General features: G+C 52.3%; 39 non-coding genes and 40 pseudogenes across 39 annotated transcripts; all 79 read left to right on the top strand.

The window, feature by feature from the left end:
- The first annotated feature begins 38 nt into the window (after positions 1–38).
- Positions 39–157, top strand: LOC143945564 (5S ribosomal RNA; annotated as a pseudogene).
- A 109-nt stretch (positions 158–266) lies between these two features.
- LOC143948593 (5S ribosomal RNA) lies at positions 267–385 on the top strand (annotated as a pseudogene).
- Positions 386–711: 326 nt separating this feature from the next.
- Positions 712–830, top strand: LOC143950277 (5S ribosomal RNA). Its single transcript, XR_013265694.1, has one exon. It is a non-coding gene; the product is annotated as a 5S ribosomal RNA (ribosomal RNA).
- A 109-nt stretch (positions 831–939) lies between these two features.
- LOC143948445 (5S ribosomal RNA) lies at positions 940–1,058 on the top strand (annotated as a pseudogene).
- A 109-nt stretch (positions 1,059–1,167) lies between these two features.
- Positions 1,168–1,286, top strand: LOC143946131 (5S ribosomal RNA; annotated as a pseudogene).
- Positions 1,287–1,395: 109 nt separating this feature from the next.
- Positions 1,396–1,514, top strand: LOC143952042 (5S ribosomal RNA). The gene has a single exon (XR_013267257.1). It is a non-coding gene; the product is annotated as a 5S ribosomal RNA (ribosomal RNA).
- Positions 1,515–1,623: 109 nt separating this feature from the next.
- Positions 1,624–1,742, top strand: LOC143946835 (5S ribosomal RNA; annotated as a pseudogene).
- A 109-nt stretch (positions 1,743–1,851) lies between these two features.
- Positions 1,852–1,970, top strand: LOC143948096 (5S ribosomal RNA; annotated as a pseudogene).
- Positions 1,971–2,079: 109 nt separating this feature from the next.
- On the top strand, positions 2,080–2,188 carry LOC143948525 (5S ribosomal RNA; annotated as a pseudogene).
- Positions 2,189–2,297: 109 nt separating this feature from the next.
- On the top strand, positions 2,298–2,416 carry LOC143950342 (5S ribosomal RNA). The gene has a single exon (XR_013265753.1). It is a non-coding gene; the product is annotated as a 5S ribosomal RNA (ribosomal RNA).
- Positions 2,417–2,525: 109 nt separating this feature from the next.
- On the top strand, positions 2,526–2,644 carry LOC143953546 (5S ribosomal RNA). The gene has a single exon (XR_013268618.1). It is a non-coding gene; the product is annotated as a 5S ribosomal RNA (ribosomal RNA).
- Positions 2,645–2,753: 109 nt separating this feature from the next.
- LOC143950836 (5S ribosomal RNA) lies at positions 2,754–2,872 on the top strand. The gene has a single exon (XR_013266166.1). It is a non-coding gene; the product is annotated as a 5S ribosomal RNA (ribosomal RNA).
- A 109-nt stretch (positions 2,873–2,981) lies between these two features.
- LOC143950147 (5S ribosomal RNA) lies at positions 2,982–3,100 on the top strand. The gene has a single exon (XR_013265576.1). It is a non-coding gene; the product is annotated as a 5S ribosomal RNA (ribosomal RNA).
- A 109-nt stretch (positions 3,101–3,209) lies between these two features.
- LOC143948105 (5S ribosomal RNA) lies at positions 3,210–3,328 on the top strand (annotated as a pseudogene).
- Positions 3,329–3,437: 109 nt separating this feature from the next.
- Positions 3,438–3,556, top strand: LOC143954832 (5S ribosomal RNA; annotated as a pseudogene).
- Positions 3,557–3,665: 109 nt separating this feature from the next.
- Positions 3,666–3,784, top strand: LOC143946317 (5S ribosomal RNA; annotated as a pseudogene).
- A 109-nt stretch (positions 3,785–3,893) lies between these two features.
- Positions 3,894–4,012, top strand: LOC143952414 (5S ribosomal RNA). Its single transcript, XR_013267593.1, has one exon. It is a non-coding gene; the product is annotated as a 5S ribosomal RNA (ribosomal RNA).
- A 109-nt stretch (positions 4,013–4,121) lies between these two features.
- LOC143953448 (5S ribosomal RNA) lies at positions 4,122–4,240 on the top strand. Its single transcript, XR_013268530.1, has one exon. It is a non-coding gene; the product is annotated as a 5S ribosomal RNA (ribosomal RNA).
- Positions 4,241–4,349: 109 nt separating this feature from the next.
- Positions 4,350–4,468, top strand: LOC143946772 (5S ribosomal RNA; annotated as a pseudogene).
- A 109-nt stretch (positions 4,469–4,577) lies between these two features.
- LOC143946975 (5S ribosomal RNA) lies at positions 4,578–4,696 on the top strand. The gene has a single exon (XR_013265261.1). It is a non-coding gene; the product is annotated as a 5S ribosomal RNA (ribosomal RNA).
- Positions 4,697–4,805: 109 nt separating this feature from the next.
- Positions 4,806–4,924, top strand: LOC143951727 (5S ribosomal RNA). The gene has a single exon (XR_013266971.1). It is a non-coding gene; the product is annotated as a 5S ribosomal RNA (ribosomal RNA).
- A 109-nt stretch (positions 4,925–5,033) lies between these two features.
- LOC143943926 (5S ribosomal RNA) lies at positions 5,034–5,152 on the top strand (annotated as a pseudogene).
- A 109-nt stretch (positions 5,153–5,261) lies between these two features.
- Positions 5,262–5,380, top strand: LOC143946245 (5S ribosomal RNA; annotated as a pseudogene).
- A 109-nt stretch (positions 5,381–5,489) lies between these two features.
- LOC143946750 (5S ribosomal RNA) lies at positions 5,490–5,608 on the top strand (annotated as a pseudogene).
- Positions 5,609–5,717: 109 nt separating this feature from the next.
- LOC143944301 (5S ribosomal RNA) lies at positions 5,718–5,836 on the top strand (annotated as a pseudogene).
- A 110-nt stretch (positions 5,837–5,946) lies between these two features.
- Positions 5,947–6,065, top strand: LOC143948228 (5S ribosomal RNA; annotated as a pseudogene).
- A 109-nt stretch (positions 6,066–6,174) lies between these two features.
- LOC143950552 (5S ribosomal RNA) lies at positions 6,175–6,293 on the top strand. The gene has a single exon (XR_013265909.1). It is a non-coding gene; the product is annotated as a 5S ribosomal RNA (ribosomal RNA).
- A 109-nt stretch (positions 6,294–6,402) lies between these two features.
- LOC143948606 (5S ribosomal RNA) lies at positions 6,403–6,521 on the top strand. Its single transcript, XR_013265411.1, has one exon. It is a non-coding gene; the product is annotated as a 5S ribosomal RNA (ribosomal RNA).
- Positions 6,522–6,630: 109 nt separating this feature from the next.
- Positions 6,631–6,749, top strand: LOC143952835 (5S ribosomal RNA). Its single transcript, XR_013267973.1, has one exon. It is a non-coding gene; the product is annotated as a 5S ribosomal RNA (ribosomal RNA).
- Positions 6,750–6,858: 109 nt separating this feature from the next.
- LOC143944288 (5S ribosomal RNA) lies at positions 6,859–6,977 on the top strand (annotated as a pseudogene).
- Positions 6,978–7,086: 109 nt separating this feature from the next.
- On the top strand, positions 7,087–7,205 carry LOC143945295 (5S ribosomal RNA; annotated as a pseudogene).
- Positions 7,206–7,314: 109 nt separating this feature from the next.
- Positions 7,315–7,433, top strand: LOC143951258 (5S ribosomal RNA). The gene has a single exon (XR_013266547.1). It is a non-coding gene; the product is annotated as a 5S ribosomal RNA (ribosomal RNA).
- A 109-nt stretch (positions 7,434–7,542) lies between these two features.
- LOC143950752 (5S ribosomal RNA) lies at positions 7,543–7,661 on the top strand. The gene has a single exon (XR_013266090.1). It is a non-coding gene; the product is annotated as a 5S ribosomal RNA (ribosomal RNA).
- Positions 7,662–7,770: 109 nt separating this feature from the next.
- On the top strand, positions 7,771–7,889 carry LOC143954859 (5S ribosomal RNA; annotated as a pseudogene).
- Positions 7,890–7,998: 109 nt separating this feature from the next.
- LOC143947410 (5S ribosomal RNA) lies at positions 7,999–8,117 on the top strand (annotated as a pseudogene).
- A 109-nt stretch (positions 8,118–8,226) lies between these two features.
- LOC143945233 (5S ribosomal RNA) lies at positions 8,227–8,345 on the top strand (annotated as a pseudogene).
- A 109-nt stretch (positions 8,346–8,454) lies between these two features.
- Positions 8,455–8,573, top strand: LOC143946037 (5S ribosomal RNA; annotated as a pseudogene).
- A 109-nt stretch (positions 8,574–8,682) lies between these two features.
- LOC143945114 (5S ribosomal RNA) lies at positions 8,683–8,801 on the top strand (annotated as a pseudogene).
- A 109-nt stretch (positions 8,802–8,910) lies between these two features.
- LOC143953510 (5S ribosomal RNA) lies at positions 8,911–9,029 on the top strand. The gene has a single exon (XR_013268585.1). It is a non-coding gene; the product is annotated as a 5S ribosomal RNA (ribosomal RNA).
- A 109-nt stretch (positions 9,030–9,138) lies between these two features.
- On the top strand, positions 9,139–9,257 carry LOC143954899 (5S ribosomal RNA; annotated as a pseudogene).
- A 109-nt stretch (positions 9,258–9,366) lies between these two features.
- LOC143945662 (5S ribosomal RNA) lies at positions 9,367–9,485 on the top strand (annotated as a pseudogene).
- Positions 9,486–9,594: 109 nt separating this feature from the next.
- Positions 9,595–9,713, top strand: LOC143943846 (5S ribosomal RNA; annotated as a pseudogene).
- Positions 9,714–9,822: 109 nt separating this feature from the next.
- Positions 9,823–9,941, top strand: LOC143953294 (5S ribosomal RNA). The gene has a single exon (XR_013268390.1). It is a non-coding gene; the product is annotated as a 5S ribosomal RNA (ribosomal RNA).
- A 109-nt stretch (positions 9,942–10,050) lies between these two features.
- On the top strand, positions 10,051–10,169 carry LOC143947370 (5S ribosomal RNA; annotated as a pseudogene).
- Positions 10,170–10,278: 109 nt separating this feature from the next.
- LOC143944629 (5S ribosomal RNA) lies at positions 10,279–10,397 on the top strand (annotated as a pseudogene).
- A 109-nt stretch (positions 10,398–10,506) lies between these two features.
- Positions 10,507–10,625, top strand: LOC143950684 (5S ribosomal RNA). Its single transcript, XR_013266029.1, has one exon. It is a non-coding gene; the product is annotated as a 5S ribosomal RNA (ribosomal RNA).
- Positions 10,626–10,734: 109 nt separating this feature from the next.
- On the top strand, positions 10,735–10,853 carry LOC143950704 (5S ribosomal RNA). Its single transcript, XR_013266047.1, has one exon. It is a non-coding gene; the product is annotated as a 5S ribosomal RNA (ribosomal RNA).
- A 109-nt stretch (positions 10,854–10,962) lies between these two features.
- On the top strand, positions 10,963–11,081 carry LOC143944086 (5S ribosomal RNA; annotated as a pseudogene).
- A 109-nt stretch (positions 11,082–11,190) lies between these two features.
- On the top strand, positions 11,191–11,309 carry LOC143951529 (5S ribosomal RNA). Its single transcript, XR_013266793.1, has one exon. It is a non-coding gene; the product is annotated as a 5S ribosomal RNA (ribosomal RNA).
- Positions 11,310–11,418: 109 nt separating this feature from the next.
- On the top strand, positions 11,419–11,537 carry LOC143951459 (5S ribosomal RNA). The gene has a single exon (XR_013266730.1). It is a non-coding gene; the product is annotated as a 5S ribosomal RNA (ribosomal RNA).
- A 109-nt stretch (positions 11,538–11,646) lies between these two features.
- Positions 11,647–11,765, top strand: LOC143943444 (5S ribosomal RNA; annotated as a pseudogene).
- A 109-nt stretch (positions 11,766–11,874) lies between these two features.
- On the top strand, positions 11,875–11,993 carry LOC143951954 (5S ribosomal RNA). The gene has a single exon (XR_013267178.1). It is a non-coding gene; the product is annotated as a 5S ribosomal RNA (ribosomal RNA).
- A 109-nt stretch (positions 11,994–12,102) lies between these two features.
- On the top strand, positions 12,103–12,221 carry LOC143947157 (5S ribosomal RNA; annotated as a pseudogene).
- Positions 12,222–12,310: 89 nt separating this feature from the next.
- Positions 12,311–12,429, top strand: LOC143953609 (5S ribosomal RNA). The gene has a single exon (XR_013268675.1). It is a non-coding gene; the product is annotated as a 5S ribosomal RNA (ribosomal RNA).
- Positions 12,430–12,538: 109 nt separating this feature from the next.
- On the top strand, positions 12,539–12,657 carry LOC143953812 (5S ribosomal RNA). Its single transcript, XR_013268860.1, has one exon. It is a non-coding gene; the product is annotated as a 5S ribosomal RNA (ribosomal RNA).
- A 109-nt stretch (positions 12,658–12,766) lies between these two features.
- Positions 12,767–12,885, top strand: LOC143946438 (5S ribosomal RNA; annotated as a pseudogene).
- A 109-nt stretch (positions 12,886–12,994) lies between these two features.
- LOC143952792 (5S ribosomal RNA) lies at positions 12,995–13,113 on the top strand. Its single transcript, XR_013267935.1, has one exon. It is a non-coding gene; the product is annotated as a 5S ribosomal RNA (ribosomal RNA).
- A 109-nt stretch (positions 13,114–13,222) lies between these two features.
- Positions 13,223–13,341, top strand: LOC143953442 (5S ribosomal RNA). Its single transcript, XR_013268524.1, has one exon. It is a non-coding gene; the product is annotated as a 5S ribosomal RNA (ribosomal RNA).
- Positions 13,342–13,450: 109 nt separating this feature from the next.
- On the top strand, positions 13,451–13,569 carry LOC143944491 (5S ribosomal RNA; annotated as a pseudogene).
- A 109-nt stretch (positions 13,570–13,678) lies between these two features.
- On the top strand, positions 13,679–13,797 carry LOC143953304 (5S ribosomal RNA). The gene has a single exon (XR_013268399.1). It is a non-coding gene; the product is annotated as a 5S ribosomal RNA (ribosomal RNA).
- A 109-nt stretch (positions 13,798–13,906) lies between these two features.
- On the top strand, positions 13,907–14,025 carry LOC143949057 (5S ribosomal RNA; annotated as a pseudogene).
- Positions 14,026–14,134: 109 nt separating this feature from the next.
- On the top strand, positions 14,135–14,253 carry LOC143945623 (5S ribosomal RNA). Its single transcript, XR_013265135.1, has one exon. It is a non-coding gene; the product is annotated as a 5S ribosomal RNA (ribosomal RNA).
- A 109-nt stretch (positions 14,254–14,362) lies between these two features.
- LOC143951210 (5S ribosomal RNA) lies at positions 14,363–14,481 on the top strand. Its single transcript, XR_013266503.1, has one exon. It is a non-coding gene; the product is annotated as a 5S ribosomal RNA (ribosomal RNA).
- A 109-nt stretch (positions 14,482–14,590) lies between these two features.
- On the top strand, positions 14,591–14,709 carry LOC143953711 (5S ribosomal RNA). Its single transcript, XR_013268768.1, has one exon. It is a non-coding gene; the product is annotated as a 5S ribosomal RNA (ribosomal RNA).
- A 109-nt stretch (positions 14,710–14,818) lies between these two features.
- Positions 14,819–14,937, top strand: LOC143951697 (5S ribosomal RNA). Its single transcript, XR_013266945.1, has one exon. It is a non-coding gene; the product is annotated as a 5S ribosomal RNA (ribosomal RNA).
- Positions 14,938–15,046: 109 nt separating this feature from the next.
- On the top strand, positions 15,047–15,165 carry LOC143948558 (5S ribosomal RNA). The gene has a single exon (XR_013265407.1). It is a non-coding gene; the product is annotated as a 5S ribosomal RNA (ribosomal RNA).
- A 109-nt stretch (positions 15,166–15,274) lies between these two features.
- Positions 15,275–15,393, top strand: LOC143954696 (5S ribosomal RNA). The gene has a single exon (XR_013269660.1). It is a non-coding gene; the product is annotated as a 5S ribosomal RNA (ribosomal RNA).
- Positions 15,394–15,502: 109 nt separating this feature from the next.
- LOC143946243 (5S ribosomal RNA) lies at positions 15,503–15,621 on the top strand (annotated as a pseudogene).
- A 109-nt stretch (positions 15,622–15,730) lies between these two features.
- LOC143950179 (5S ribosomal RNA) lies at positions 15,731–15,849 on the top strand. Its single transcript, XR_013265605.1, has one exon. It is a non-coding gene; the product is annotated as a 5S ribosomal RNA (ribosomal RNA).
- A 110-nt stretch (positions 15,850–15,959) lies between these two features.
- On the top strand, positions 15,960–16,078 carry LOC143953696 (5S ribosomal RNA). The gene has a single exon (XR_013268754.1). It is a non-coding gene; the product is annotated as a 5S ribosomal RNA (ribosomal RNA).
- A 109-nt stretch (positions 16,079–16,187) lies between these two features.
- LOC143943631 (5S ribosomal RNA) lies at positions 16,188–16,306 on the top strand (annotated as a pseudogene).
- A 110-nt stretch (positions 16,307–16,416) lies between these two features.
- On the top strand, positions 16,417–16,535 carry LOC143943479 (5S ribosomal RNA; annotated as a pseudogene).
- A 109-nt stretch (positions 16,536–16,644) lies between these two features.
- On the top strand, positions 16,645–16,763 carry LOC143953897 (5S ribosomal RNA). Its single transcript, XR_013268937.1, has one exon. It is a non-coding gene; the product is annotated as a 5S ribosomal RNA (ribosomal RNA).
- Positions 16,764–16,872: 109 nt separating this feature from the next.
- On the top strand, positions 16,873–16,991 carry LOC143945098 (5S ribosomal RNA; annotated as a pseudogene).
- A 109-nt stretch (positions 16,992–17,100) lies between these two features.
- On the top strand, positions 17,101–17,219 carry LOC143953896 (5S ribosomal RNA). Its single transcript, XR_013268936.1, has one exon. It is a non-coding gene; the product is annotated as a 5S ribosomal RNA (ribosomal RNA).
- A 109-nt stretch (positions 17,220–17,328) lies between these two features.
- Positions 17,329–17,447, top strand: LOC143950176 (5S ribosomal RNA). The gene has a single exon (XR_013265603.1). It is a non-coding gene; the product is annotated as a 5S ribosomal RNA (ribosomal RNA).
- A 110-nt stretch (positions 17,448–17,557) lies between these two features.
- On the top strand, positions 17,558–17,676 carry LOC143947235 (5S ribosomal RNA; annotated as a pseudogene).
- A 109-nt stretch (positions 17,677–17,785) lies between these two features.
- Positions 17,786–17,904, top strand: LOC143946706 (5S ribosomal RNA; annotated as a pseudogene).
- A 109-nt stretch (positions 17,905–18,013) lies between these two features.
- LOC143954404 (5S ribosomal RNA) lies at positions 18,014–18,132 on the top strand. Its single transcript, XR_013269399.1, has one exon. It is a non-coding gene; the product is annotated as a 5S ribosomal RNA (ribosomal RNA).
- Positions 18,133–18,217: the final 85 nt, after the last annotated feature.

The following is an 18,217-nucleotide window of genomic DNA, read 5'->3' as shown; positions in this document are numbered from 1 at the left end:
GGCTTTTGTCAAGAGAGTTGTAAGTAGGGTGCAATATCGCCTACGGCCACGTCACCCTGAATGCGCTTGATCTCGTCTGATCTCGCATGCTAAGCAAGGTTGGGCCTGGTTAATACCTGGATGGGAGACCGCCTGGGAATACCAGGTGCCGTAGGCTTTTTTCCATTATGTTGTTGGCTTTGGCGACCTGCTGTATTTTTCCTCTCGATTGCCCGAGGTGACCACCTTGGCTTTTGTCAAGAGAGTTGTTAGTAGGGTGCAAGATCACCTACAGCCACATCACCCTGAATGCGCTCTATCTCGTCTGATCTCGGATGCTAAGCGGCATCGGGCCTGGTTAGTACCTGGATGGGAGACCGCCTGGGAATACCAGGTGCCGTAGGCTTTTTTCCATTATGTTGTTGGCTTTGGCGACCTGCTGTATTTTTCCTCTCCATTGCCCGAGGTGACCACCTTGGCTTTTGTCAAGAGAGTTGTAAGTAGGGTGCAAGATCGCCTACGGCCACATCACCCTGAATGCGCTCGATCTCGTCTGATCTCGGATGCTAAGCAGGGTTGGGCCTGGATGGGAGACCGCCTGCGAATACCAGGTGCCGTAGGCTTTTTTCCATTATGTTGTTGGCTTTGGCGACCTGCTGTATTTTTCCTCTCCATTGCCCGAGCTGACCACCTTGGCATTTGTCAAGAGAGTTGTAAGTAGGGTGCAAGATCGCCTACGGCCACATCACCCTGAATGCGCTTGATCTCGTCTGATCTCGGATGCTAAGCAGGGTCGGGCCTGGTTAGTACCTGGATGGGAGACCGCCTGGGAATACCAGGTGCCGTAGGCTTTTTTCCATTATGTTGTTGGCTTTGGCGACCTGCTGTATTTTTCCTCTCCTTTGCCCGAGGTGACCACCTTGGCTTTTGTCAAGAGAGTTGTAAGTAGGGTGCAAGATCGCCTACGGCCACATCACCCTGAATGCACTCGATCTTGTCTGATCTCAGATGCTAAGCAGTGTCGGGCCTGGTTAGTATCTGGATGGGAGAACGCCTTGGAATACCAGGTGCCGTAGGCTTTTTTCCATTATGTTGTTGGCTTTGGCGACCTGCTGTATTTTTCCTCTCGATTGCCCGAGGTGACCACCTTGGCTTTTGTCAAGAGAGTTGTAAGTAGGGTGCAAGATTGCCTTCGGCCACATCACCTTAAATGCACTCAATCTCGTCTGATCTCGGATGCTAAGCAGGGTCGGGCCTGGTTAGTACCTGGATGGGAGACCGCCTGGGAGTACCAGGTGCCGTGGGCTTTTTTCCATTATGTTGTTGGCTTTGGCGACCTGCTGTATTTTTTCTCTCGATTGCCCGAGGTGACCACCTTGGCTTTTGTCAAGAGAGTTGTAAGTAGGGTGCAAGATCGCCTACGGCCACATCAGCCTGAATGCGCTCGATCTCATCTGATCTCGGATGCTAAGCAGGGTCGGGCCTGGTTAGTACCTGAATGGGAGACCGCCTGGGAATACCAGGTGCCGTAGGCTTTTTTCCATTATGTTGTTGGCTTTGGCAACCTGCTGTATTTTTCCTCTCCATTGCCCGAGGTGACCACCTTGGCTTTTGTCAAGAGAGTTGTAAGTAGGGTGCAAGATAGCCTACGGCCACATCACCCTGAATGCGCTCTATCTCGTCTGATCTCGGATGCTAAGCGGCATCGGGCCTGGTTAGTACCTGGGTGGGAGACCGCCTGGGAATACCAGGTGCCGTAGGCTTTTGGCCATTATGTTGTTGGCTTTGGCGACCTGCTGTATTTTTCCTCTCGATTTCCCGAGGTGACCACCTTGGCTTTTGTCAAGAGAGTTGTAAGTAGGGTGCAAGATCGCCTACGGCCACATCACCCTGAATGCGCTCGATCTTGTCTCATCTCGGATGCTAAGCAGGGTTGGGCCTGGTTAGAACCTGGATGGGAGACCGCCTGGGAATGTCAGGTGCCGTAGGCTTTTTTCCATTATGTTGTTGGCTTTGACGACCTGCTGTATTTTTCCTCTCGATTGCCCGAGGTGACCACCTTGGCTTTTGTCAAGAGAGTTGTAAAAAGGATGCAAGATCGCCTAAGGCCACATCACCCTGAATGCGCTCGATCTCGGATGCTAAGCAGGGTCGGGCCTGGTTAGTACCTGGATGGGAGACCGCCTGGGAATACCAGGTGTCGTAGGCTTTTTTCCATTATGTTGTTGGCTTTGGCGACCTGCTGTATTTTTCCTCTCGATTGGCCGAGGTGACCACCTTGGCTTTTGTCAAGAGAGTTGTAAGTAGGATGCAAGATCGCCTACGGCCACATCACCCTGAATGCGCTCGAACTCGTCTGATCTCGGATGCTAAGCAGGGTCGGGCCTGGTTAGTACCTGGATGGGAGACCACCTGGGAATACCAGGTGCCGTAGGCTTTTTTCCATTATGTTGTTGGCTTTGGCGACCTGCTGTATTTTTCCTCTCGATTGCCCGAGGTGACCACCTTGGCTTTTGTCAAGAGAGTTGTAAGTAGGGTGCAAGATTGCCTACGGCCACATCACCCTGAATGCGCTCGACCTCATCTGATCTCGGATGCTGAGCAGGGTCGGGCCTGGTTAGTACCTGGATGGGAGACCGCCTGGGAATACCAGGTGCCGTAGGCTTTTTTCCATTATGTTGTTGGCTTTGGCGACCTGCTGTATTTTTCCTCTCGATTGCCCGAGGTGACCACCTTGGCTTTTGTCAAGAGAGTTGTAAGTAGGGTGCAAGATCGCCTACGGCCACATCACCCTGAATGCGCTCGATCTCGTCTGATCTCGGATGCTAAGCAGGGTTGGGCCTGGTTAGTGCCTGGATGGGAGACCGCCTGGGAATACCAGGTGCCGTAGGCTTTTTTCCATTATGTTGTTGGCTTTGGCGACCTGCTGTATTTTTCCTCTCGATTGCCCGAGGTGACCACCTTGGCTTTTGTCAAGAGAGTTGTAAGTAGGGTGCTAGATCGCCTACGGTCAGATCACCCTGAATGCGCTCGATCTCGTCTGATCTCGGATGCTAAGCAGGGTCGGGCCTGGTTAGTACCTGGGTGGGAGACCGCCTGGGAATACCAGGTGCCGTAGGCTTTTTTTTATTATGTTGTTGGCTTTAGCGACCTGCTGTATTTTTCCTCCCGATTGCCCGAGGTGACCACCTTGGCTTTTGTCAAGAGAGTTGTAAGTAGGGTGCAAGATCGCCTAAGGCCACATCACCCTGAATGCGCTCGATCTCGTCTGATCTCGGATGCTAAGCCGGGTCGGGCCTGGTTAGTACCTGGATCGGAGTCCGCCTTGGAATACCAGGTGCCGTAGGCTTTTTTCCATTATGTTGTTGGCTTTGGCGACCTGCTGTATTTTTCCTCTCGATTGCCCGAGGTGACCACCTTGGCTTTTGTCAAGAGAGATGTAAGTAGGGTGCAAGATCGCCTACGGCCACATCACCCTTAATGCGCTCGATCTCGTCTGATCTCGGATTGTAAGCAGGGTCGGGCCTGGTTAGTACCTGGATGGGAGACCGCCTGGGAATACCAGGTGCCGTAGGCTTTTTTAGATTATGTTGTTGGCTTTGGCGACCTGCTGTATTTTTCCTCTCGATTGCCCGAGGTGACCACCTTGGCTTTTGTCAAGAGAGTTGTAAGTAGGGTGCCAGATCCCCTACAGCCACATCACCCTGAGTGCGCTCAATCTCGTCTGATCTCGGATGCTAAGCAGGGTCGGGCCTGGTTAGTACCTGGATGGGAGACCGCCTGGGAATACCAGGTGCCGTAGGCTTTTTTCCATTATGTTGTTGGCTTTGGCGACCTGCTGTATTTTTCCTCTTGATTGCCCGAGGTGACCACCTTGGCTTTTGTCAAGAGAGTTGTAAGTAGAGCGCAAGATCGCCTACGGCCACATCACCCTGAATGCGCTCGATCTCGTCTGATCTCGGAAGCTAAGCAGGGCCGGGGCTGGTTAGTACCTGAATGGGAGACCGCCTGGGAATACCAGGTGCCGTAGGCTTTTTTCCATTATGTTGTTGGCTTTGGCGACCTGCTGTATTTTCCCTCTCGATTGCCCGAGGTGACCACCTTGGCTTTTGTCAAGAGAGTTGTAAGTAGGGTGCAAGATTGCCTACGGCCACATCACCCTGAATGCGCTCGATTTCGTCTGATCTCGGATGCCAAGCAGGGTCGGGCTTGGTTAGTACCTGGATGGGAGACCGCCTGGGAATACCAGGTGCCGTAGGCTTTTTTCCATTATGTTGTTGGCTTTGGCGACCTGCTGTATTTCTCCTCTCGATTGCCCGAGGTGACCACCTTGGCTTTTTTCAAGAGAGTTGTAAGTAGGGAGCAAGATTGCCTACGGCCACATCACCCTGAATGCGCTCAATCTCGTCTGATCTCAGATGCTAAGCAGGGTCGGGCCTGGTTAGTACCTCAATGGGAGACCGCCTGGGGATACCAGGTGCCGTAGGCTTTTTTCCATTATGTTGTTGGCTTTGGCGACCTGCTGTATTTTTCCTCTTGGTTGCCCGAGGTGACCACCTTGGCTTTTGTCAAGAGAGTTGTAAGTAGGGTGCAAGATCGCCTACGGCCACATCACCCTGAATGCGCTCGATCTCGTCTGATCTCGGATGCTAAGCAGGGTCGGGCCTGATTAGTACCTGGATGGGAGACCGCTTGGGAATACCAGGTGCCGTAGGCTTTTTTCCATTATGTTATTGGCTTTGGCGACCTGCTGTATTTTTCCCCTCGATTGCCCGAGGTGACCACCTTGACTTTTGTCAAGAGAGTTGTAAGTAGGGTGCAAGATCGCCTACGGCCACATCACCCTGAATGCGCTCGATCTTGTCTGATCTCGGATGCTAAGCAGGGTCGGGCCTGGTTAGTACCTGGATGGGAGACCGCTTGGGAATACCAGGTGCCGTAGGCTTTTTTCCATTATGTTATTGGCTTTGGCGACCTGCTGTATTTTTCCCCTCGATTGCCCGAGGTGACCACCTTGGCTTTTGTCAAGAGAGTTGTAAGTAGGGTGCAAGATCGCCTACGGCCACATCACCCTGAATGCGCTTGATCTCGTCTGATCTCGGATGCCAAGCAGGGTCGGGCCTGGTTAGTACCTGGATGGGAGAACGCCTGGGAATACCAGGTGCCGTAGGCTTTTTTCCATTATGTTGTTGGCTTTGGCGACCTGCTGTATTTTTCCTCTCGATTGCCCGAGGTGACCACCTTGGCTTTTGTCAAGAGAGTTGTAAGTAGGGTGCAAGATCGGCTAGGGCCACATCACCCTGAATGCGCTTGATCTCGTCTGATCTCGGATGCGAAGCAGGATCGGGCCTGGTTAGTACCTGGATGGGAGACCGCCTGGGAATACCAGGTGCCGTAGGCTTTTTTCCATTATGTTGTTGGCTTTGGCGACCTGCTGTATTTTTCCTCTTGATTGCCCGAGGTGACCACCTTAGCTTTTGTCAAGAGAGTTGTAAGTAGGGTGCAAGATCACATATGGCCACATCACCCTGAATGCGCTCAATCTTGTCTGATCTCGGATGCTAAGCAGGGTCGGGCCTGGTTAGTACCTGGATGGGAGACCGCCTGGGAATACCAGGTGCCGTAGGCTTTTTTCCATTATGTTGTTGGCTTTGGCGAACTGCTGTATTTTTCCTCTCGATTGCCAGAGGTGACCACCTTGGCTTTTGTCAAGAGAGTTGTAAGTAGGGTGCAAGATGGCCTACGGCCACATCACCCTGAATGCGCTCGATCTCGTCTGATCTCAGATGCTAAGCAGGGTCAGGCCTGGTTAGTACCTGGATGGGACACCGCCTGGGAATACCAGGTGCCGTAGGCTTTTTTCCATTATGTTGTTGGCTTTGGCGACCTGCTGTATTTTTCCTCTCTATTGCCCGAGGTGACCACCTTGGCTTTTGTCAAGAGAGTTGTAAGTACGGTGCCAAGATGGCCTACGGCCACATCACCCTGAATGCGCTCAATCTCATCTGATCTCAGATGCTAAGCAGCGTCAAGCCTGGTTAGCACCTGGATGGGAGACCGCCTGGGAATACCAGGTGCCGTAGGCTTTTTTCCATTATGTTGTTGGCTTTGGCGACCTGCTGTATTTTTCCTCTCGATTGCCCGAGGTGACCACCTTGGCTTTTGTCAAGAGAGTTGTAAGTAGGGTGCAAAAACGCCTACGGCCACATCACCCTGAATGCGCTCGATCTCGTCTGATCTCGGATGCTAAGCAGGGTCGGGCCTGGTTAGTACCTGGATGGGAGACCGCCTGGGAATACTAGGTGCCGTAGGCTTTTTTCCATCATGTTGTTGGCTTTGGCGACCTGCTGTATTTTTCCTCTGGATTACCCGAGGTGACCACCTTGGCTTTTGTCAATAGAGTTGTAAGTAGGGTGAAAGATCGCCTACGGCCACATCACCCTGAATGCGCTCGATCTCGTCTGAACTCGGATGCTAAGCAGGGTCGGGCCTGGTTAGTATCTGGATGGGAGACCGCCTGGGAATACCAGGTGCCGTAGGCTTTTTTCCATTATGTTGTTGGCTTTGGCGACCTGCTGTATTTTTCCTTTCGATTGCCCGAGGTGACCACCTTGGCTTTTGTCAAGAGAGTTGTAAGTAGGGTGCAAGATTGCCTATGGCCACATCACCCGGAATGCGCTCGATCTCATCTGATCTCGGATGCTAAGCAGGGTCGGGCCTGGTTAGTACCTGGATGGGAGACCGCCTGGGAACATCAGGTGCCGTAGGCTTTTTTCCATTATGTTGTTGGCTTTGGCGACCTGCTGTATTTTTCCTCTCCATTGCCCGAGGTGACCACCTTGGCTTTTGTCAAGGGAGTTGTAAGTAGGATGCAAGATCACCTACGGCCACATCACCCTGAATGTGCTCGATCTCGTCTGATCTCAGATGCTAAGCAGGGTCAGGCCTGGTTAGTACCTGGATGGGAGACCGCCTGGGAATACCAGGTGCCGTAGGTTTTTTTCCATTATGTTGTTGGCTTTGGCGACCTGCTGTATTTTTCCTCTCGATTGCCCGAGGTGACCAACTTGGCTTTTGTCAAGAGAGTTGTAAGTAGGGTGCAAGATCGCCTACGGCCACATCACCCTGAATGCGCTTGATCTCGTCTGATCTCGGATGCTAAGCAGGGTCGGGCCTGGTTAGCACCTCGATGGGAGACCGCCTGGGAATACCAGGTGCCGCAGGCTTTTTTCCATTATGTTGTTGGCTTTGGCGACCTGCTGTATTTTTCCTTTCGATTGCCCGAGGTGACCACCTTGGCTTTTGTCAAGAGAGTTGTAAGTAGGGTGCAAGATCGCCTATGGCCACATCACCTGGAATGCGCTCGATCTCATCTGATCTCGGATGTTAAGCAGGGTAGGGCCTGGTTAGTACCAGGATGGGAGACCGCCTGGGAACACCAGGTGCCGTAGGCTTTTTTCCATTATGTTGTTGGCTTTGGCGACCTGCTGTATTTTTCCTCTCGATTGCCCGAGGTGACCACCTTGGCTTTTGTCAAGAGAGTTGTAAGTAGGGTGCAAGATCGCCTACGGCCACATCTCCCTGAATGCGCTCGATCTCATCTGATCTCGGATGCTAAGCAGGGTCGGGCCTGGTTAGTACCTGGATGGGAAACCGCCTGGGAATATCAGGTGCCGTAGGCTTTTTTCCATTATGTTGTTGGCTTTGGCGACCTGCTGTATTTTTCCTCTCGATTGCCCGAGGTGACCACCTTGGCTTTTGTCAAGAGAGTTGTAAGTAGGGTGCAAGATCGCCTACAGCCACATCACCCTGAATGCGCTCGATCTCATCTGATCTCGGATGCTAAGCAGGGTCGGGCCTGATTAGTACCTGAATGGGAGACTGCGTGGGAATACCAGGTGCCGTAGGCTTTTTTCCATTATGTTGTTGGCTTTGGCGACCTGCTGTATTTTTCCTCTCGATTGCCCGAGGTGACCACCTTGGCTTTTGTCAAGAGAGTTGTAAGTAGGGTGCAAGATCGCCTACGGCCACATCACCCTGAATGCGTTCGATCTCATCTGATCTCGGATGCTAAGCAGGGTCGGGCCTGGTTAGTACCTGGATTGAATGCCGCCTGGGAATACCAGGTGCCGTTGGCTTTTTTCCATTATGTTGTTGGCTTTGGCGACCTGCTGTATTTTTCCTCTCGATTGCCCGAGGTGACCACCTTGGCTTTTGTCAAGAGAGTTGTAAGTAGGGTGCAAGATCGCCTACGGCCACATCACCCTGAATGCACTCGATCTTGTCTGATCTTGGATGCTAAGCAGGGTCGGGCCTGGTTAGTACCTGGATGGCAGACCGCCTGGGAATACCAGGTGCCATAGGCTTTTTTCCATTATGTTGTTGGCTTTGGCGACCTGCTGTATTTTTCCTCTCGATTGCCCGAGGTGACCACCTTGGCTTTTGTCAAGAGAGTTGTAAGTAGGGTGCAAGATCGCCTACGGCCACATCACCCTGAATGCGCTCAATCTCGTCTGATCTCGGATGCTAAGCAGGGTCGGGCTTGGTTAGTACCTGGATGGCAGACCGCCTGGGAATACCAGGTGCCATAGGCTTTTTTCCATTATGTTGTTGGCTTTGGCGACCTCCTGTATTTTTCCTCTCGATTGCCCGAGGTGACCACCTTGGCTTTTGTCAAGAGAGTTGTAAGTAGGGTGCAAGATCGCCTACGGCCACATCACCCTGAGTGCGCTCGATCTCGTCTGATCTCGGATGCTAAGCAGGTTCGGGCCTGGTTAGTACCTGGATGGGAGACCGCCTGGCAATACCAGGTGCCGTAGGCTTTTTTCCATTATGTTGTTGGCTTTGGCGACCTGCTGTATTTTTCCTCTCGATTGCCCGAAATGACCACCTTGGCTTTTGTCAAGAGAGTTGTAAGTAGGGTGCAAGATCGCCTACGGACACATCACCCTGAATGCGCTCGATCTCGTCTGATCTCGGATGCTAAGCAGGGTCGGGCCTGGTTAGTACCTGGATGGGAGATCGCCTGGGAATACCAGGTGCCGTAGGCTTTTTTCCATTATGTTGTTGGCTTTGGCGACCTGCTGTATTTTTCCTCTCGATTGCCCGAGGTGACCACCTTGGCTTTTGTCAAGAGAGTTGTAAGTAAGGTGCAAGATCGCTTACGGCCACATCACCCTGATTGCCCTCGATCTCATCTGATCTCGGATGCTAAGCAAGGTCGGACCTGGTTAGTACCTGGATGGGAGACCGCCTGGGAATACCAGGTGCTGTAGGCTTTTTTCCATTATGTCGTTGGCTTTGGCGACCTGCTGTATTTTTCCTCTCGATTGCCCAAGGTGACCACCTTGGCTTTTGTCAAGAGAGTTGTAAGTAGGGGGCAAGATCGCCTACGGCCACATCACCCTGAATGCGTTTGATCTCGTCTGATCTCGGATGCTAAGCAGATTCGGGCCTGGTTAGTACCTGGATGGGAGACCGCCTGGGAATACCAGGTGCCGTAGGCTTTATTCCATTATGTTGTTGGCTTTGGCGACCTGCTGTATTTTTCCTCTCGATTGCCCGAGGTGACCACCTTGGCTTTTGTCAAGAGAGTTGTAAGTAGGGTGCAAGATCGCCTACGGCCACATCACCCTGAATTTGCTCAATCTCATCTGATCTTGGATGCTAAGCAGGGTCGTGCCTGGTTAGTATCTGGATGGGAGACCGCCTGGGAATACCAGGTGCCGTAGGCTTTTTTCCATTATGTTGTTGGCTTTGGCGACCTGCTGTATTTTTCCTCTTGATTGCCCGAGGTGACCACCTTGGCTTTTGTCAAGAGAGTTGTAAGTAGGGTGCAAGATCGCCTACGGCCACATCACCCTGAATGCGCTCAATCTCATCTGATCTCGGATGCTAAGCAGGGTCGGGCCTGGTTAGTACCTGGATGGGAGACCGCCTCGGAATACCAGGTGCCGTAGGCTTTTTTCCATTATGTTGTTGGCTTTGGCGACCTGCTGTATTTTTCCTCTCGATTGCCCGAGGTGACCACCTTGGCTTTTGTCAAGAGAGTTGTAAGTAGGGTGCAAGATTGCCTACAGCCACATCACCCTGAATGCGCTTGATCTCGTCTGATCTCGGATGCTAAGCAGGGTCGGGCCTGGTTAATACCTGGATGGGATACCGCCTAAGAATACCAGGTGCCGTAGGCTTTTTTCCGTTATGTTGTTGGCTTTGGCGACCTGCTGTATTTTTCCTCTCGATTGCCCGAGGTGACCACCTTGGCTTTTGTCAAGAGAGTTGTAAGTAGGGTGCAAGATCGCCTACGGCCACATCACCCTGAATGCGCTCGATCTCGTCTGAGCTCGGATGCTAAGCAGGGTCAGGCCTGGTTAGTACCTGGATGGGAGACCACCTTTGAATACCAGGTGCCGTAGGCTTTCTTCCATTATGTTGTTGGCTTTGGCGACCTGCTGTATTTTTCCTCTCGTTTGCCTGAGGTGACCACCTTGGCTTTTGTCAAGAGAGTTATAAGTAGGGTGCAAGATCGCCTACGGCCACATCACCCTGAATACGCTCGATCTCGTCTGATCTCGGATGCAAAGCAGGGTCGGGCCTGGTTAGTACCTGGATGGGAGACCGCCTGGGAATACCAGGTGCCGTAGGCTTTTTTCCATTATGTTGTTGGCTTTGGCGACCTGCTGTATTTTTCCTCTCGATTGCCCGAGGTGACCAACTTGGCTTTTGTCAAGAGAGTTGTAAGTAGGGTGCAAGATCGCCTACGGCCACATCACCCTGAATGCGCTCGATCTCGTCTGATCTCGGATGCTAAGCAGGGTCGGGCCTGGTTAGTATCTGGATGGGAGACCGCCTGGGAATACCAGGTGCCGTAGGCTTTTTTCCATTATGTTGTTGGCTTTGGCGACCTGCTGTATTTTTCCTCTTGATTGCCCGAGGTGACCACCTTGGCTTTTGTCAAGAGAGTTGTAAGTGGGGTGCAAGATCGCCTACGGCCACATCACCCTAAATGCGCTTGATCTCGTCTGATCTTGGATGCTAAGCAGGGTCGGGCCTGGTTAGTACCTGGGTGGGAGACCGCCTGGGAATCCCAGGTGCCGTAGGCTTTTTTCCAATATGTTGTTGGCTTTGGCGACCTGCTGTATTTTTCCTCTCGATTGCCCGAGGTGACCACCTTGGCTTTTGTCAAGAGAGTTGTAAGTAGGGTGCAAGATCGCCTACGGCCACATCACCCTGAATGCGCTCGATCTCGTCTGATCTCGGATGCTAAGCAGGGTCGGGCCTGGTTAGTACCTGGATGGGAGACCGCCTGGGAATACCAGGTGCCGAAGGCTTTTTTCCATTATGTTGTTGGCTTTGGCGACCTGCTGTATTTTTCCTCTCGATTGCCCGAGGTGACCACCTTGGCTTTTGTCAAGAGAGTTGTAAGTAGGGTGCAAGATCGCCTACGGCCACATCACCCTGAAGGCACTCGATCTCGTCTGATCTCGGATGCTAAGCAGGGTCGCACCTGGTTAGTACCTGGATGGGAGACCGCCTGGGAATACCAGGTGCCGTAGGCTTTTTTCCATTATGTTGTTGGCTTTGGCGACCTGCTGTATTTTTTTTCGCGATTGCCCGGGATGACCACCTTGGCTTTTGTCAAGAGAGTTGTAAGTAGGATGCAAGATCGCCTACGGCCACATCACCCTGAATGCGCTCGATCTCATCTGATCTCGGATGCTAAGCAGGGTCGGGCCTGGTTAGTCCTTGGATGGGAGACCGCCTGGGAATAGCAGGTGCCATAGGCTTTTTTCCATTATGTTGTTGGCTTTGGCGACCTGCTGTATTTTTCCTCTCGATTGCCCGAGGTGACCACCTTGGCTTTTGTCAAGAGAGCTGTAAGTAGGGTGCAAGATTGCCTACAGCCACATCACCCTGAATGCGCTCGATCTCGTCTGATCTCGGATGCTAAGCAGGGTCGGGCCTGGTTAGTACCTGGATGGGAGACCGCTTGGGAATACCAGGTGCCGTAGGCTTTTTTCCATTATGTTGTTGGCTTTGGCGACCTGCTGTATTTTTCCTCTCGTTTGCCCGAGGTGACCACCTTGGCTTTTGTCAAGAGAGTTGTAAGTAGGGAGCAAGATCGCCTATGGCCACATCACCCTGAATGCGCTCAATCTCGTCTGATCTCGGATGCTAAGCAGGGTCGGGCCTGGTTAGCACCTGGATGGGATTCCGCATGGGAATACCAGGTGCCGTAGGCTTTTTTCCATTATGTTGTATTTTTCCTCTCGATTGCCCGAGGTGACCACCTTGGCTTTTGTCAAGAGAATTGTAAGTAGGGTGCAAGATTGCCTACAGCCACATCACCCTGAATGCGCTCGATCTCGTCTGATCTCGGATGCTAAGCAGGGTCGGGCCTGGTTCGTACCTGGATGGGAGACCGCCTGGGAATACCAGGTGCCGTAGGCTTTTTTCCATTATGTTGTTGGCTTTGGCGACCTGCTGTATTTTTCCTCTCGATTGCCCGAGGTGACCAACCTAGCTTTTGTCAAGAGAGTTGTAAGTAGGGTGCAAGATCGCCTACAGCCACATCACCCTGAATGCGCTCGATCTCGTCTGATCTCGGATGCTAAGTAGGGTCGGGCCTGGTTAGTACCTGGATGGGAGACCGCTTGGGAATACCAGGTGCCGTAGGCTTTTTTCCATTATGTTGTTGGCTTTGGCGACCTGCAGTATTTTTCCTCTCGATTGCCCGAGGTGACCACCTTGGCTTTTGTCAAGAGAGTTGTAAGTAGGGTGCAAGATCACCTACAGCCACATTACCCTGAATGTGCTCGATCTCGTCTGATCTTGGATGCTAAGCAGGGTCGGGCCTGGTTAGTACCTGGATGGGAGACCCCTTGGGAATACCAGGTGCCGTAGGCTTTTTTCCATTATGTTGTTGGCTTTGGCGACCTGCTGTATTTTTCCTATCGATTGCCCGAGGTGACCACCTTGGCTTTTGTCAAGAGAGTTGTAAGTAGTATGCAAGATCGCCTACGGCCACATCACCCTGAATGCGCTCGATCTCGTCTGATCTCGGATGCTAAGCAGGGTCGTGCCTGGTTAGTACCTGAATGGGAGACTGCCTGGGAATACCAGGTGCCGTAGGCTTTTTTCCATTATCTTGTTGGCTTTGGCGACCTGCTGTATTTCTCCTCTCCATTGCCCGAGGTGACCAACCTAGCTTTTGTCAAGAGAGTTGTTAGTAGGGTGCAAGATCGCCTACGGCCACATCATCCTGAATGCGCTCAATCTCGTCTGATCTCGGATGCTAAGCAGGGTCGGGCCTGGTTAGTACCTGGATGGGAGACCGCCTGGGAATACCAGGTGCCGTAGGCTTTTTTCCATTATGTTGTTGGCTTTGGCGACCTGCTGTATTTTTCCTCTCGATTGCCCGAGGTGACCACCTTGGCTTTTGTCAAGAGAGTTGTAAGTAGGGTGCCAGATCGCCTACAGCCACATCACCCTGAATGCGCTCAATCTCGTCTGATCTCGGATGCTAAGCAGGGTCGGGCCTGGTTAGTACCTGGATGGGAGACCGCCTGGGAATACCAGGTGTCGTAGGCTTTTTTCCATTATGTTGTTGGCTTTGGCGACCTGCTGTATTTTTCCTCTCGATTGCCCGAGGTGACCATCTTGGCTTTTGTCAAGAGAGTTGTAAGTAGGGTGCAAGATAACCTACAGCCACATCACCCTGAATGCGCTCGATCTCGTCTGATCTCGGATGCTAAGCAGGGTCGGGCCTGGTTAGTACCTGGATGGGAGACCGCCTGGGAATACCAGGTGCCGTAGGCTTTTTTCCATTATGTTGTTGGCTTTGGCGACCTGCAGTATTTTTCCTCTCTATTGCCCGAGGTGACCACCTTGGCTTTTGTCAAGAGAGTTGTAAGTAGGGTGCAAGATCACCTACAGCCACATCACCCTGAATGCGCTCGATCTCATCTGATCTCGGATGCTAAGCAGGATCTGGCCTGGTTGTTACATGGATGGGAGACCGCCTGGGAATACCAGGTGCCGTAGGCTTTTTTCCATTATGTTGTTGGCTTTGGCGACCTGCTGTATTTTTCCTCTCCATTGCCCGAGGTGACCACCTTGGCTTTTGTCAAGAGAGTTGTAAGTAGGGTGCAAGATTGCCTACGGCCGCATCACCCTGAATGCACTCGATCTCGTCTGATCTCGGATGCTAAGCAGGGTCGGGCCTGGTTAGTACCTGGATGGGAGACCGCCTGGGAATACCAGGTGCCGTAGGCTTTTTTCCATTATGTTGTTGGCTTTGGCGACCTGCTGTATTTTTCCTCTCGATTGCCCGAGGTGACCAACCTAGCTTTTGTCAAGAGAGTTGTAAGTAGGGTGCAAAATCGCCTACGGCCACATCATTCTGAATGCGCTCGATCTCGTCTGATCTCGGATGCTAAGCAGGGTCGGGCCTGGTTAGTACCTGGATGGGAGACCGCCTGGGAATACCAGGTGCCGTAGGCTTTTTTCCATTATGTTGTTGGCTTTGGCGACCTGCTGTATTTTTCCTCTCGATTGCCCGAGGTGACCAGCTTGGCTTTTGTCAAGAGAGTTGTAAGTAGGGTGCAAGATCGCCTACGGCCACATCACCCTTAAAGCGCTCGATCTCGTCTGATCTCGGATGATAAGCAGGGTCGGGCCTGGTTAGTTCCTGGATGGGAGACCGCCTGGGAATACCAGGTGCCGTAGGCTTTTTTCCATTATGTTGTTGGCTTTGGTGACCTGCTGTATTTTTCCTCTCGATTGCCCGAGGTGACCACCTTGGCTTTTGTCAAGAGAGTTGTAAGTAGGGTGCAAGATCGCCTGCGGCCACATCACCCTGAATGCGCTCGATCTCGTTTGATCTCGGTTGCTAAGCAGGGTCGGGCCTGGTTAGTACCTGGATGGGAGACCGCCTGGGAATACCAGGTGCCGTAGGCTTTTTTCCATTATGTTGTTGGCTTTGGCGACCTGCTGTATTTTTCCTCTCGATTGCCCGAGGTGACCACCTTGACTTTTGTCAAGAGAGTTGTAAGCAGGGTGCATGATCGCCTACGGCCACATCACCCTGAATGCGCTCGATCGCGTCTGATCTCGGATGCTAAGCAGGGTCGGGCCTGGTTAGTACCTGGATGGGAGACCGCCTGGGAATACCAGGTGCCGTAGGCTGTTTTCCATTATGTTATTGGCTTTGGCGACCTGCTGTATTTTTCCCCTCGATTGCCCGAGGTGACCACCTTGGCTTTTGTCAAGAGAGTTGTAAGTAGGGTGCAAGATCGCCTACGGCCACATCACCCTGAATGCGCTCGATCTCGTCTGATCTCGGATGCCAAGCAGGGTCGGGCCTGGTTAGTACCTAGATGGGAGAACGCCTGGGAATACCAGGTGCCGTAGGCTTTTTTCCATTATGTTGTTGGCTTTGGCGACCTGCTGTATTTTTCCTCTCGATTGCCCGAGGTGACCACCTTGGCTTTTGTCAAGAGAGTTGTAAGTAGGGTGCAAGATCGGCTAGGGCCACATCACCCTGAATGCGCTTGATCTCGTCTGATCTCGGATGCGAAGCAGGATCGGGCCTGGTTAGTACCTGGATGGGAGACCGCCTGGGAATACCAGGTGCCGTAGGCTTTTTTCCATTATGTTGTTGGCTTTGGCGACCTGCTGTATTTTTCCCCTCAATTGCCCGAGGTGACCACCTTGGCTTTTGTCAAGAGAGTTGTAAGTAGGGTGCAAGATCGCCTACGGCCACATCACCCTGAATGCGCTCGATCTCGTCTGATCTCGGATGCCAAGCAGGGTCGGGCCTGGTTAGTACCTGGATGGGAGACCGCCTGGGAATACCAGGTGCCGTAGGCTTTTTTCCATTATGTTGTTGGCTTTGGCGACCTGTTGTATTTTTCCTCTCGATTGCCCGAGGTGACCACCTTGGCTTTTGTCAAGAGAGTTGTAAGTAGGGTGCAAAGACTGCCTACGGCCACATCACCCTGAATGCGCTCGATCTCGTCTGATCTCGGATGCTAAGCAGGGTTGGGCCTGGTTAGTACCTGGATGGGAGAACGCCTGGGAATACTAGGTGCCGTAGGCTTTTTTCCATTATGTTGTTGGCTTTGGCGACCTGCTGTATTTTTCCTCTCGATTGCCCGAGGTGACCACCTTGGCTTTTGTCAAGAGAGTTGTAAGTAGGGTGCAAGATCGCCTACTGCCACATCACCCTGAATGTGCTCGATCTCGTCTGATCTCGGATGCTAAGCAGGGTCGGGCCTGGTTGGTACCTGGATGGGAGACCGCCTGGGAATACCAGGTGCCGTAGGCTTTTCTCCATTATGTTGTTGGCTTTGGCGACCTGTTGTATTTTTCCTCTCGATTGCCCGAGGTGACCACCTTGGCTTTTGTCAAGAGAGTTGTAAGTAGGGTGCAAAGATTGCCTACGGCCACATCACCCTGAATGCGCTCAATCTCGTCTGATCTTGGATGCTAAGCAGGGTTGGGCCTGGTTAGTACCTGGATGGGAGAACGCCTGGGAATACTAGGTGCCGTAGGCTTTTTTCCATTATGTTGTTGGCTTTGGCGACCTGCTGTATTTTTCCTCTCGATTGCCCGAGGTGACCACCTTGGCTTTTGTCAAGAGAGTTGTAAGTAGGGTGCAAGATTGCCTACTGCCACATCACCCTGAATGCGCTCGATCTCGTCTGATCTCGGATGCTAAGCAGGGTCGGGCCTGGTTGGTACCTGGATGGGAGACCGCCTGGGAATACCAGGTGCCGTAGGCTTTTTTCCATTATGTTGTTGGCTTTGGCGACCTGTTGTATTTTTCCTCTCGATTGCCCGAGGTGACCACCTTGGCTTTTGTCAAGAGAGTTGTAAGTAGGGTGCAAGATTGCCTACTGCCACATCACCCTGAATGCGCTCGATCTCGTCTGATCTCGGATGCTAAGCAGGGTTGGGCCTGGTTAGTACCTGGATGGGAGAACGCCTGGGAATACTAGGTGCCGTAGGCTTTTTTCCATTATGTTGTTGGCTTTGGCGACCTGCTGTATTTTTCCTCTCGATTGCCCGAGGTGACCACCTTGGCTTTTGTCAAGAGAGTTGTAAGTAGGGTGCAAGATCGCCTACTGCCACATCACCCTGAATGCGCTCGATCTCGTCTGATCTCGGATGCTAAGCAGGGTCGGGCCTGGTTGGTACCTGGATGGGAGACCGCCTGGGAATACCAGGTGCCGTAGGCTTTTCTCCATTATGTTGTTGGCTTTGGCGACCTGCTGTATTTTTCCCCTCGATTGCCCGAGGTGACCACCTTGGCTTTTGTCAAGAAAGTTGTAAGTAGGGTGCAAGATCGCCTACGGCCACATCACCCTGAATGCGCTCGATCTCGTCTGATCTCGGATGCCAAGCAGGGTCGGGCCTGGTTAGTACCTGGATGGGAGACCGCCTGGGAATACCAGGTGCCGTAGGCTTTTTTCCATTATGTTGTTGGCTTTGGCGACCTGTTGTATTTTTCCTCTCGATTGCCCGAGGTGACCACCTTGGCTTTTGTCAAGAGAGTTGTAAGTAGGGTGCAAAGATTGCCTACGGCCACATCACCCTGAATGCGCTCAATCTCGTCTCATCTTGGATGCTAAGCAGGGTTGGGCCTGGTTAGTACCTGGATGGGAGAACGCCTGGGAATACTAGGTGCCGTAGGCTTTTTTCCATTATGTTGTTGGCTTTGGCGACTTGCTGTATTTTTCCTCTCGATTGCCCGAGGTGACCACCTTGGCTTTTGTCAAGAGAGTTGTAAGTAGGGTGCAAGATCGGCTACGGCCACATCACCCTGAATGCGCTTGATCTCGTCTGATCTCGGATGCGAAGCAGGATCGGCCCTGGTTAGTACCTGGATGGGAGACCGCCTGGGAATACCAGGTGCCGTAGGCTTTTTTCCATTATGTTGTTGGCTTTGGCGACCTGCTGTATTTTTCCTCTCGATTGCCCGAGGTGACCACCTTGGCTTTTGTCAAGAGAGTTGTAAGTAGGGTGCAAGATCGCCTACGGCCACATCACCCTTAAAGCGCTCGATTTCGTCTGATCTCGGACGCTAAGCAGGGTCTGGCCTGGTTAGTACCTGGATGGGAGACCGCCTGGGAATACCAGGTGCCGTAGGCTTTTTTCCATTATGTTGTTGGCTTTGGCGACCTGCTGTATTTTTCCTCTCGATTGCCCGAGGTGACCACCTTGGCTTTTGTCAAGA

This window comes from Lithobates pipiens, unplaced genomic scaffold, assembly GCF_037356315.1.
Source record: "Lithobates pipiens isolate NorthernLeopardFrog02 unplaced genomic scaffold, aLitPip1_a1.2 Scaffold_30, whole genome shotgun sequence".
Classification (NCBI taxonomy): Eukaryota; Metazoa; Chordata; class Amphibia; order Anura; family Ranidae; genus Lithobates; species Lithobates pipiens.
This window is presented reverse-complemented; position numbering and strand designations above follow the sequence as displayed.